The following is a 12,645-nucleotide window of genomic DNA, read 5'->3' on the forward strand; positions in this document are numbered from 1 at the left end:
AAGCGAAATTCAATGTAAGGTCCCTTGCTGCGGCTCCCTGCGTCTCTTCGATGCTGTGCTAGCTTTGATTACGCTTCTGGCAGTTGCTGTAGACCGCAGAAAACCTTTACAAGATGCCGCCTCGCAGACAGGTACTTCGCCAAAAGGGTTCGTGGACGTGACCAGACCCCAAGACGCCGCCATTGTCCTGAAAGTAAGCCAATAGGCTGAGCTGAAACTGCTACTGGGAAGAAAATTAAAAGAAAAAATAGCTAGCAAACTGTTTAGGGATTCGGTAATCCTACAGCACGAACCAAGGTTGGGATTTCAGAAAAGAGTCTCCTCACCGATTCCTCATAATCGACAGCTCCCTTTTGGGACAAAAGCTTGTTTAAGATATTCTTAATCTTAAGCAGATATAAAAGACAAATGATGATTTTTTTTTAAATATAGTTTGTTGTTACTGTACTTACCTTATGTAAGAACATGATCTCCATCGACAGTAAGGAGTGTAACAGCCACCGACGTTGTCTGCCATCTTTGAATTAATCTTGTGAAAACTGTTTCGACGGTTGCATTATATACAAATAGTATGTGTGGTATGTTTGCGTGCGTGTAGCGACAAGCCAGAAGAATTTTTCACATTCATCATGTGTGATAATGTTCTGATTTTCTCGTTACACGCAAGACACTGGCCCCAGGGACTTGAGGCCTGTGCACTTGGATGACAAGGCGGAGTAATTCTGAGCACCCAGGCTGACATAATCTTGCAGAGGAACATTAAGTGCAATGTTCACGAGTCAGTCACTTAAATAACTTCATGTGACCCCCTCTTCTTCGTTACAAAGGACAACGAGTGCTAAGTATAACAAGGAAAAGATTTAATAAACATACAAATGGTTCAAAATGCCTACACACAATAACTTGGATCTTCTAAAATGGATCCTAGTGCTAGTCCAGCTACCAGTTCTTCCAAGTTGCCACCAACAGCCACCGAATAAACACCACCCTGATGACTTTCGGAGAGTGGGCGAATTTAATTCATTTTCTTCTCTTTTGAGGATGGCAACTTTCCCTGTCGGTCTTGACATGGAATTTCTACCTCTTGCCGCGTTCTGGTCGCGTGGTCCTACAGTCTAGTGGTGAGCTTACTGGCTTCCGAACACAGAAGCAAGACAGTGGGATGGATACCCGTGCACCTCAGCACTATTCCCCAATTAGACAGACATGTAGCTGTCGGGAATGAGTGCTGACTCCATACAAGGTTGGGGAAGGTAAGCCAGCTAGAGGGAGGGGCGACTCACAGAAAGCTCGACCCTGCAGAAGCGATACCTTATTTTTCAGAGACCTGGTAAAGTTAGAGGACGACTTTTACTTATCATTAAAAGTGTATGTGTGTGATTTTTTTTTCTCTGGCACTCCTAGAATCACCGTGTATAGCAGACTCGTGGGACGTACAGCCTCCTCAGTTCCTGTTTTGATACAAACCCCGGAAAAATATGTGAGCCGTATATGAGAGACTACAAGTGAAAATTCTTAGTAGAGAGTAGTGAAGTCTGAGACTTTTTTGTAGTCACATTCATTTGACAAAACCCTTACCCACCTCGACGAAGTTAAAGAGTCTTATTCTTTCTTTATTCCTTCTTTTTCCGCTTTTCTTCCTTCTTTTTTCATTTTTTTTCCTTACTCGTCTAAGTTGTTGGTGTTGATCCAAATGTGTTTTTCTTGCCTCACTTCAATCTCGACGAAGTGTATAGTTTACCATGTTCTAAGTACAATTTTCTGTCATCTATGCACGTGAAAATGACTGACAAACGAGAGTGCTTTCCCTGGTAGCGGGTTTTGACGCAAATAAGCGAAAAGTGACTCATCGTGTCTAAAAAAAAGTCACAGCCTGTACCTACTTCTGGTTCGCAGACCCTGCGTAGGAGCCGTTAAAGTCCGCACGACCTGCTCTGTGCAAATAAAAAATAAAGTCTCTGCTGATGCCGCTGGGTAAGGTGGAAAGCAAAGAGAAGAATTTTTTTCTCTCTCACATTTTCTTTAAATTTTCAAGTAACCCACTTTCACTTTCAATGCCTGAAGAAAAATTATGCGTCGGAGCCGAGGTTGTGGACAGGAGGAAAAGTTCCCTCGGAGGCAGCCATGAACCAGAAGGAATGCGGAGTGTAATAACTGCAAACAGTCCAGGACAACAGTTGATCAACAGACAAATGAAAGGTGAATGATAGACATTCTTCCACGCTCACAGCTCAAGGGTGCGCCCTGGGAGTAGAGCAATGGACCGGAGGTAAATCTACAAGGGGAGGCTATGATCACAAGGTGCAGCAATACATGTTGATGATACTGTTATTTGTTCAAAGACACCAAAGAATATACAGACTACATTAAACAGCGTGAAACACTTTTTGCAATTATTATTATTACGGAGTTTGTAGAGTGCATTATTCCATGTGGAGAAAAGTTCAAAAGACTTTAAACGAAACCTACTGACAGTTTATTATACAACAAAGAAACACGAGCTGCAACAAAAGGGTGACCGTTGCAAACATAAACAAAGTGGATGAAAGAGGACGAGGGATTGAGTGAGCGGAAGGGTTAGTAGGATTATTTCAGGTATTTTTGAAAGGGTGATTTGAAGGCGGTCTTGAATTCTTTGAACGAAGACACAGTTTAAAAAAGGGTAGAGAGCTCCAAATGGTGGAGCTGGAGAAGAACGATGAACATCAGCCAAATTTCCACAAAGACTAAAACCAAAGGAGACAATATCAGGAAACCATTTTAAAGGTTGTTGACAAAATAAGGAGTAGGATTAAGGAATCTTAGTATATTCTAGGATTAAAGTTTAATAACAGTAACAGACTTCACAAAATGTAGTATAGAACTGATTAATGTTCTCTAGATGAAGGTTACAAACTGCAATGGCTAAATCTCACCGTTAGTTAATTCTAGAACTAATTTCTTTATGTTGACATGGAAGCAATAACACATCTTAAGTCACAAGGGAGTAAGGATTGAGGACAGGAGACACTCACTAGGTCACCCTAGAGAGAAAACCACCATCTGTCAGATTCAATCTAATGTACTCTCGATGAAAATCTGGCATAGTGTGCATAAGAAAGCAAGAAGCCACGCAAGATCCCACCAAAGCCTTGGCTCCCTGGCATCTGCAGGTTTTAATCCCTGTCTGTTGGTTAAAATTGGGCTTCGCATCTCCTCCTCCAAGTCTACCATCACCCACCTCCACCGCCATCATCACCCCCACCACCACATCCGGGTTCCTGATCGTTAAGAACATCATTGACTGTGAGTTTTACCTCCATCCCTGTAACGTGGCAAAGTTAGATATTTGAGGGGAAAAGATCGAGTAGGCATCTGTCATATACATTTTAGAAAATTTTGACCACTGTCGGATATTCAAACACAAGGCTAGACTCAGATAAAATTTGTTTTGCAGGTTTGATAAACACACACTTTTAATGCTTAATTTAATCTGGCATCTAACAAAGGCTTTTCACATTTGTATTCTTATAAACGTGTGACATATCTTTTAGGTCCGTCCGTCTGTCTGTCATTTTTCCTTCTTCTTACTCCACTCTCTCTTTCTCCCTCTAAAAGATGAAAGGGAACTTCCTCATATATGCTAAAATCTCACATATTATCTCGCTAAGCACAAGATTTTTCTGGTTTACTTTAAAGAATATCATTTTTACTAAACACGTCATCATCGATGTTTGCAGGCCTGTGTCAGCTGCACCCTTGTTTACCAGCTCCAGAACCACGTGAGAGCTGATGATTAGAACGAGGCGATTTCCATCCTTAACAGAGCACTCATCTGAATGAAAATCCCGAAGTCTTGTGGCCAGAAACCCGGAATTTATAATGGCGTCTGATTACAGTTCTGTGTTTACCCTGGCCATCCTGTGTCACTACGAGGGGACCGGGAGGAACACTGGCGGTGGTGAGCAAGTCCCTCCAACAAAGCGAGCGTTTCCTTGCGGAAGAAGGCGTATGGATACATGCCAAAAACTCGTGAGTGCTACTTTTTTCTTGATTCTAAAAGTCTGGTTTTCCTTTTACCAACGGTATACGTACGAAAATAGATATTCTTTAATCCTGGCGACCACAAAACTTGCATTTTTTAATTTTAAACCACAGGTGTCAGATGCGGGCAATAAATCATCGCGGGAACAGAGAAGATTTTCAGTGAATTTTTTTCTTTTCTGGGTCCGTGCATGTTTTATCAGATAACTCATCTACCTCTCCTGAAGACTCTGTGGAGTGCACAGGATTTATATGACGGCCCTCTTTTCTGGGAAAGACCAAAAAAGGTGTAGACCGTGGTATTGCAGATCGATGCATTTAGTACTTGTTTTTAAAGTAGAACAGAGGTGATTTTAGCAGGTATCACATACACCTACATTTTACTAAATTAAAGTACATTTTTATTCACATTTCCTGCGGAAAGCTCATTGTAGCTTCAGTTAGAAAACTGAACACTTACTGTTACAGAGGAGGTCGCATATTGCAGGGTTCAAAACCACAAAACAATAGCAAGGATAACATTTTGCATGGCAACTCATCCTAATTTAGGCATCGTCACTTTAGACACTCCTTCCTCCATTTTGTCCCCGCTCAGCTCAGCTCTGGAAACTTTCAGAAGAGTTTCATTGAGTTTACTGACTCTGTCACCACTTAATTCCTAGAAAAGTGACTGACACGTACTCTGACCAAAGTCCAGCAGCCCTGGACACCATCAATCCATGAATTATTGACAGCAGAACTTGGTTGGAAAGAAAGGAGAGAGAAGAGGTTTTGTGGACAACATAGCCAAAGTCGGAGTTTCACCTCTTAGAACAATAGACTAAATTTGACTCGGTATTTCTTGGTTAAGAATATCACGATCTTAAAAATTTCCTTATTTTTTCTGCTCCTGCCTTTTTACCCACCCTGGAAAGAAAGTGCAATAATATATGTTTACACCTGAAAACCTATATGGCATAACTTCATCTCCATCACCAGCTCCATCTGCAGCTCTCTATCATGTCGTCCCTTTCTCTCGGTAATTTTTAACTTTCTGATATTTGTGAAAAAGGGCGTGGATGAATTTTTAACTACAATCTTGTCATGATCGAAAAGCGTCCCTTGGGAGTACAGATGATGAACATCGCAAGAAACGTGAAAAACTGATATTTTCTCACACAGAATCTTTTTGTTTCTACCGAGCTTCTGAAGGAGCTTGTATTCTTTGTCATTCAACACCGAGAGTGCTGTGGGGCATAAAGTGCCACCGGGGGTTTGAATACAAAGGATGAATTTTCCATTAATTCTTTTTGCGAAATCTTCTCCATGTGTAGTTTCTAGGTTGGAGTAAAGGTGCACGTCAACTCTTATTTACTAAAGAAATCTTATTATCTTAATATTTTCTTTTACTGTAGAAATTTCTGTCTTGTTTTTCTCTCTTTCTTTCTCCCGCTCGCCTTTCTTCCCTCTCTCTCCCTCCCTTTATTTTCTGTACATGGCTTAAATTTTATATCAGGTACATATTTTTTTTATCTTAACGACCTAACATAACCCTGTAAAAACCTTTCTTTCAATATTCGAACAAGTTACAAAAAAAAGAGTTTTTTACTTTTTTTCGAAAGAATAATCCGCTGGGATAATCTTTGATTTACTTGGTGCTGAAAGTTCACGTCTAGTGCGATTGGCGGCAAAGAAATCGAAATGGGTTTCTCCACAAGAATATTGGTCCCTCTTACGCCCTCGTTGGAGCCGCACGTCTATAATGTGTTAATGCAAAAGGAGGCGCGACACAGACTCGAAGGACTGCTGCACGTGTGACTGGACACACGTCATGACCACTGGGTCCATTGGCAGCAATCAGAAGGCGACGAAGCAGATTACGACTTTCGGAAGGACGGACGGAGGTGGTGCGAGGAGGGAGCGAAGGACAAAAATGCTCTGGACAAGCTGGTACCGGAGCGACAGCCAACTTCCGGTTCTCTTCGAACCTTTAGTCTCGTCTGAGACCATTCGAATGTATCCGACCATCGGCCGAGCGACGATACCAAGACCGATAACCGCGGTGGTCTTGCCAGTAGGGGGCGCCCCTGGACAGGCAGCATATTCAGCAAAGCGGAGTCTGCGAAGAAAATTGAGTTTACGGATGAGCGACCCCGCTGGCCTGCAGGGACGTGCAAGCGGGCCATGAGTAACATCATGAGTGGCCCAGCCCCGAGCCTTGCAAGGACCCGGTGAACTCTGCGACTGAGGTCTCGACTTCCCTTCATCCACCCTTCCTCACCTTCTTACCTTCCACTCCCTGCTTGGTATCTTACCTTCGATACGTAGGTTCAGGGTAAAAGCCCTTCTTAACCGAGCAAACACACTTTACTGAAGTTGCATGTGAAGGTCTCAGGAGACAAATGTTCGGAACATTTATTCTTTTTATTTATTGCTTGCCTATCCAATGGAATTTTGGACAACCTGCTAAGTTCGACTTTGTTTCTCAATACAATGAAACTTTGATGCAGCTCGGAGGCTTCACGCTCAAGCACTTTGCTGGGTTAAGAGAGGTCTTAAAAGCTGAGACAAAAGGGTGAAGAAGAGCAAAGCACGCTCCCAACACAACACCCATGTCCACCTGTGGTAATCGGAGTAAACTCTTGTTGTCTGTCGGCGTCTTTATTTACGAACTATCGACAGGTAACTGTCCCTCCCAGCTCAAGATACATTACCTTTTTATAGGTTATTCGCCACAGAACTTCATAATTAATTTTTTTCTGTCTAACATCCACACGACAAATAAAAAAAATAGCAATGGCTTGCCTGACACCACCTCAACCTGCATGTTGTGAAACCATTATTAATATTCGTGTTATTTACCTTACATCCTTTAAGAACAGAAAAAACACGCGACATTCTTTAAAGGTTGCACAGCAAGTAACACAGAGTTCAAGTGCAACTGGAACTGCTTTTAATTACGAGCATAGCAAGCAAAAAAACACTTTAATTGTGATTTCAAACATATTTAAGATGCTTTAAAAGTTTTAACCGAATCGGGTATGAAATTGAGCCTAACATTTCTGACAATTTAATCGAACATGGCACTGATCTTAGTTTGTCACAAAATAGCAGTTTATTAACGGGCAATGGGGTAGAGTAGCAGCAAATATATATATATATCTCAATTTTTTACTTCTGACGAAGTACCCAGTGCGAGAGTATCGAGGGTGCAATGAAACATTCTCATAACAATGATAAATCTTTATTGAAATCACAGAAAACGATTTTTTTCCTATTTGCAAAACACAGGTATTCCATGCTCGAATCGTGCAAACAGAACTAGAATCAGTTCCTGTCAGTGGGGAAACTATGTATCTACTCAAAAGGTATACCCCGGATGGACGAAAAAGAGTTCTGCGCTTTGTTTAACCTTCAAACCTGTTTAAAGCTTTTTTCTCTCAAATCCCTTGCAACAATGTCCATCTGTTGGCGATTATAAACTACTTTCACTTATTTGACAGGCTTATCCTTCTCGATCAAATTATTTTATTGCTAAAATTATTTTGCTCTTATTCATTGGACTGCAAGAAAATTCTGCCATAAAAGATTTAATAAATATGGAGGTTTTTTCCTTTTTTTTGTGCCTCCTTCTTGGACTCCTGGAAGGTGAAGCACGGTACTGAAAACGTCTTCATCGACCAGTTTCAACAAGGAAATCTTCCTTCGTCCTTCTTTGAAGATTATGTTTGCTGCTTGTTTGACAAGATCATATTAGTCACGCATGACATGTCATGTTGAAGCGTGCAGGAAGCTCAGCATGTCATGCGGAAAGACTTTTAATATGAAACGTCCATTTTTAAAATAATTAGTAGACGGACGGCTGGTGAAATTTCATAAAGCAATTCCTGAATTTTTCACTACATTTTTTTTTTCAAGTAAACACTGTGCCCCTCACGTGAATGCATTTAAAAGCTATGAACTCTGGGATTTTCTTTAAAGAACGGTGGTCGTCTGCGTGAGTCCGGTTTGTTTCCCTTTGTTTGTGGCAGGAATGGATAGAAAATTAATGGAAAATTCCACTTGGGTGGAGTGCTTTGCCCTTGCTGTGGGCTTTTCCACGATTCGGCTGAAAGTTCTTGTAGTGATTTCACTACCTTGATCGCGTCCATCCTAATCAGTTCCCAAATTGAATGTGAGATTTGACAGCAGATAGATTTTCATTGGATTAGTCCGCGCATGGAGCCCAGGAGTTCTCTTAATCACTGGTTGTACCATTCCATAACAACAACAATCCGAGAATAGCGTGAGAGTTGTGGAAACTGATCATTTATGCTCTGCGTGTATTTATGCATTGATGGACGGACTGATGGATGGACATTTCGGGATTAGACATGTGAGAAAGTTCTTGTCGCCTGAACGGTTCGTGCAATTCTCTGCCCTAGTATGCCATTAATGCCATAACAATATTTCCCATAATGCCATCGCCAAATATGCCGTTTCGCTTAATTTCTCCTTTTTGTGTCTCTGATTCTTCCCTCTCACTGGTTTTTTTTTCACAATTCGCTCTTTCGCGAACACAGCCTCTCTCTCTCACACACAACCTCAACGACACTATGATCCATCTGAATGTCTTTTTCTGCCATCTTGGTCTAGTCTGAAAAAAATAGCAGACAAAAAAGTTGAGGATACGTGTTTTGTGTTTGTTGAACTTATCAAGAGACAATAGTTCGTCTGGTAGCTTCTTATCTGGACTATGATGAAAGACGTAGGGAATCATGGGAGGCAGGGTCTCTATTGTCTGGAGACTGGATGCTGGACATTGCGTTTTTCTGCCGAGAGCCAGGAGTCGGGTCTGTCCTGCTGACAGGTGTAGGAGTTTATGAAAAATGGCAGTCTCAGATCGTGTACAAGACGACGGACGAGGATGGAGAAACTTTGTCAGCTTCAGATTCTGTCTCATCTGCCTTCTACTCCAACCGCCACCGCTGTGCACGTCGTAGGAATAAACTATTACTGTTGTATGTATTCGTATATTCATCATCAGTCTCTCCACCCCTTTCCCCAACACATCCACCCACACGCAGATGTGCAACCTCATGACATATCATGTCTCATCGCCACAGCAGCCGTCAGAACTGACTAGCCCTTAAAGATCTATTAAGGCGAAATTATTTATAATCACTGGGTAAAGGTCGGTGATACGTTTCGTTGGCCATAATTTGGGTGAATGCCGCTATCATTACAGACATCACCATGAAGTCAAAGACTCAGGGTTAGGGTTAGGACGTGAGGATTGTCATCGACACATTTACGTTCTCTAGGTCAAAGCTAATGGGAGAGCTGGGACCATATGTTAATTAGATATGTCAGTTGAAAAACGTGATAAGAAAAGGGTTTCACCTTACTGGACCTTTCATTACCAAGCATCTGGGATTCTGATGAGCCGTGTCCGTAGCAGCGTGCAACCCCTCGTTAGTGCTCGGTGACACGACAGATACAAACCCAAGTCACTGCTAACAGTCACGATTCGTCCCCAGCGTGTTGAGGGGGTTCCTTTAGTTCAAGCACCGCCTCCTGAAACTCTGGACGTCACGTGCGTCACTCACTATCCCCGTCACCTTGGCTGTTCAGACGACTCGTTCCGAACACGTCACATGACTTTCTGGCATTGATGAAGAATCACACCCTCTCACAGACCATCTCACACATTGGCAGACTTGTTATAACAATGCTGGCAAAGTTGGGATGAGCACACATCACGCACATCCTTAACTGTTCTCGCTTTCTGTGCGTGACTTTATCACATCACACACTTCTAAGTGTTTGAATTGGATTGAAGTGGGTAAGCGAAGTGGTAAGAACAGAAGGCAGGTTCGATACCCTCCCAGAACATAGTATACCCCACCCCCACCACCACCCCAAAAAGAACAAAGAGAAAAGTCAGTGAAGCATAGAAACACGATGCTTATAAGGGAGAGAAGCGCGGTCTCGACAACTTCATTCCCCAACGACCGAAAGGTCATCAGAAAATCGTACCAATTTTTTTATCTTTTCCTTCAACCGACAAGGATCGTTAGATCACGTGTTAGTAAGTGTTTGAATCAGTGACGCACCTTTCTCGTATCCTTCACACCCACCTTCTCATCTGCAAGTCGCGTCACCCACCTTGGTGCAACTCTTTGCACCAGCATTACTTCCCTTGAATGGCTTCTCGCGTTACTCGCAGACCAAGGAATCCCATTCCCGAGAAGGAAGATTTGGCGTGCTGTATGATGCATATAATATTTTCACAGAAAGGATGTGATGAAGGAGACATGTAAGCCGCTATGTCCCTTGTCACTCCTGCCTGTCCTTCCATTGGCTCTTACAGTTCTGGACTTCTAGCTAGTCCTCGCAAGAAATGCGATGGAAAAAATCGAAATCCAATTTCGCCAACAAACGATTTCCGTTTTCAGTTGAAAACTTTTCCAAGTTAGGTTTTGATTTCATTTGCTGTTTTTTTTTTCAGCACATTGTCAGTGCCAGTCCAGCCTAATGTCAAGCCTTCAAGTACACGCGCTCGAACGAACACACCTGCATAAATTTGTGAATAAATAAGTATATATGTTTGCGGCTTATAACAGACACATGCATGTACTTACCACATACCAAACACACACACACACTTGCACACACTCTTTCTCACACATTCTTTCTCTCTCTAACCATCCCTCCTTCAAGAAAAGGCAGCAAAGCCGACTGTGCACACAGGAAACTCAACGCCCACAGAGCTCGTTCTGTCATATCATATCATGATACCATATTAACAAGAAATCCTACTGAGGAATCATTCGCAAGAGAAGTAATAATGCAAAGAATTTATAAAGAATCCCTACTTTTTTGGATTCTCTTTCCCCTGACTGGGTCGAACAGTATTAATCAGGGCTCGCTGGAAAATTGAAAAGACCTCCACTTCACGCTCACCCGCAGCAATACATTTTAAGAGGGAATTTTCATAAATTTCCCCCTTTTCTTTTTTTTCTTAACTTGTGAGAGCGTTGTTTCGCCCATAATTTTGGTTTTAGTCGGAGCTGATGGGATGGTGGGAGCAGTCTGTCAGAAGGTCCGCATGACCATCGCTGTTTTAGGCACACTCGTCCCTGTCTTTCGTGTCCTCAGACTACAGATGCAGAATTGTGTTAGTTGTGAAAGCATTTGTTAGTCCAGAGCACAAAAAAGAGAGATGGATAACCACATCTATACATACATAATAGACATTTAAATGTTTTTGATATTTATATTTTCCCGCTTTATTTATCTCTCACTCGCTCGCTTGTTTACTTGTTCATTTGCTCATTCGTCCACTCACTTCACACCTCTAACCGTTGTGTATGCCTGTATGTGTACTCGCGTGTGTTGTATTTCTAAATAGTTCACTTAAATGCCGTCATGACATCCACTTCACAATTTATTTGTAAATATCATTCATCTAATTCTATTACCTGTTCTATTAGAAATGACAAACTGCGAAACTGGAAGATCGCCCCGATCCGAACGTTTGTCCCTTCCAGCCTAGATAGATGTCAGTGACGTCACCTATACCCGTGATGTTCTCAACGACACAAAAAATGGCCACCACCAAAGCAGACAAGATGAGTACTCTTCTCGGCTAAAAGTTCATGTACAGGGTTATCACATTTTGCTGATAGCTGTGATTAGTCTCCCCTAACTACAGGTTTCAAGCGCACTGACCCCCTTCGCCACACCGGAAGTACGTCATGCTTCTCGTGCCACGAGAGTCGCGTACCTTTCTGGACCTCTCTCCCAGACACTCTTGGCTTCTTGAAATGGCGAAGGAAGAAACAGACATTATCTGCTGCCTGCGGTTACAAGGAAGGATGATGGTCTCTGGCGTGCACTGAGAAGAAAAATTTACTACAAAGAATCATACTTCTGCCAGTCCAACAGTTATGTCTTGTCCAATGCCGGAAATTCCGTAGCCAGCGGAATGTGAGCCAAAGAGACTAAACACGACAGTTGGGATTTCTCTCCCACCATCGTTGTCCTGACGTGAGGTGCCATTCCAGCTGCAACGACCACAGTCTGCTAGGCCTTCATTGGTGTCTGGGTGAGAAAGCGGCGGAAAGACATCTTTCAGAAAGCGAATAAAGCAACTCTTGCTGCCTGGACTAAAGGCCGACTACCCTAACGGATTGAATGTGCTTGATTGAATGCTGTACCCTGAATGTGGTCCAGTTGTCTGCCCTGACTCTTGACGTTTCGGTCTTGGAGAACCAGACTGCTTCCAGCACAGAATGCAGAGTGTGAGAGAGAGATAGAGAGATCAATTTGGGCATGAGCATGCACGCACTTTCACTTAAATATTGGCGACTAGAAGCATCTGCATGAACGATGATCTGGATGTTGGATTGAATCTGAACCTATGATCAACTGGTGTGTATGTGCGTGCGTGTGTGTGATATATATATATATTTGTTTAACTAAATGCTTTCATAAATTAAATTTTCTCGAAGCAAAATATTCTCAGGTTGAAAAAATTCATTACAGCTGCCTCAGCTTCATAACTCGCTAATTATAAATAACTCCTCTCTCTCTCTCCCCCTCTCTCGACTTTTTTACCTGATAAATCGCTGTCAGGGAGAATGTACAAAAGTAGTACCT

The sequence above is a fragment of the Pomacea canaliculata genome, linkage group LG2 (genome assembly GCF_003073045.1).
Source record: "Pomacea canaliculata isolate SZHN2017 linkage group LG2, ASM307304v1, whole genome shotgun sequence".
Taxonomy (NCBI): Eukaryota; Metazoa; Mollusca; class Gastropoda; order Architaenioglossa; family Ampullariidae; genus Pomacea; species Pomacea canaliculata.